This window comes from Prinia subflava, chromosome 8, assembly GCF_021018805.1.
Source record: "Prinia subflava isolate CZ2003 ecotype Zambia chromosome 8, Cam_Psub_1.2, whole genome shotgun sequence".
Lineage (NCBI taxonomy): Eukaryota > Metazoa > Chordata > Aves > Passeriformes > Cisticolidae > Prinia > Prinia subflava.
In genome coordinates this window covers 36,259,153-36,260,646 of record NC_086254.1, presented here as the reverse complement: position 1 = coordinate 36,260,646, position 1,494 = coordinate 36,259,153, and positions in this window count along the sequence as shown.

Below are 1,494 nucleotides of genomic sequence, written 5' to 3'. Positions count from 1 at the left end.
GGGTGTGGATGCCAGCAGCCTGCCACGGCTCGTGGGGGCCCAAAATGTGTCCCCCTTGCACGGTGCTGGGATGCGTGGGCAGGCATCCCCCTCCAGCCAGGGGCTTGCTGGCCGGTGGCTGTCACCTCTTCCTCAGCCCGGCTGCTGCCTGGAACCAAGCAGAGCCCCGAGGCCAGGGCCTGCCCTTGTTTTGGTATCACCGGAACAGGTCATCCCAAGTTGCTCTTTGCAACACAACTATTGCAATGGCTGTAGCAACTGCCAACACCTGTGTGGTGGGGTGACCCTGGCTGGACACCAAGCACCTGCCAAAGCCTCTCTCACTGCCCTCCACAGCTGGGCAGGGCAGAGAAAAAACAGCAAAATGTTCATGAGTTAAGAACCGGGTGAGATCCCTCATCAGGTATTTTCAGGGCAAAATAGAGTCAAATTAGAGATGTATTAACTGAATTTTTTACTAACAAAATCCAAAGAGGATAATGAGAAGTAAAATCTTACCTTAAAAACACCATCCCCACACCTCCCTCCTTCCCAGCTCTGCCTCCTGCCCTCCAGCAGCACAGGGAGATTTGGAATAGGGGTTATGATCAGTTCACCACCCTTTGTTTCTTCTGGTGCTTGGGGAGAGAAGTTGGAGTCCTTCCCCTGCTCTGGTGTGGGTTCCTCTGGGGGCTGCAGGTGGATCTCTGCAGGTGGATCCCTGGGCCGTCCATGGGCTGCAGAGGTACAGCTGCCTCCCCATGGGCTTACCCACAGAATCCCAGGGGAATCTCAGCTCCTGCAGCAGCTCCAGCTCCTCCTCCTGCCCTGCCCTGGGTGTGTGCAGGACTGTTCCTCTCACATATTCTCACTCTGCTCTTCTGTGGGTGCAATTACATCTGCACAGTGGTTTCTCTCTTCCACCCAAATCCCTGATCCCCGCGGCATCACCACCACCTGTGCTGGGCCTTGGCCAGCAGTGGCTCCATCCTGGAGCCATCTGGAGTTGGCTCTGCCAGACACGGGAAGCTTCTGGCAGCTTCTCACAGAAGCCACTCCTCTAGCTCCTCCACTACCAAAACCTGGACACAAACACCAGGAGGCCCTGGTGGCACAAGACCCTCACACTGAGGGAGCCAGCTTGGGACTGGCAGATAAGGGAGGGAATCGCTGGCTGAGGGACCTGCCAGCCTCAGGTGCCTCTGGACAAGGCCCTGCAGACCAGGGAAGCGGTGCAGGGCCCCAGTGCGGCCCCTTCTCACAGATGTCACCCCCATACCACTCAGCCTGGCTGTGAGCCTGTGGGTCCAAGTGCAGCAACGCTCCATTTATGCCACTCCGAGACCTCCTGTGTGCCTTGCATGGCAGCATAATGGCCTTGATGCCTACCCCAGGCCCTGGGCCCATGGCAGGCAGTTTCGGGTTGCTCCTCACCTCCATAGCAGGCCCTCTGCAGCCCTGGTGGGCATCTGCTCTGTTGTGCCCACCAGCTTTTGATAGCAGTGGGAATTTGGG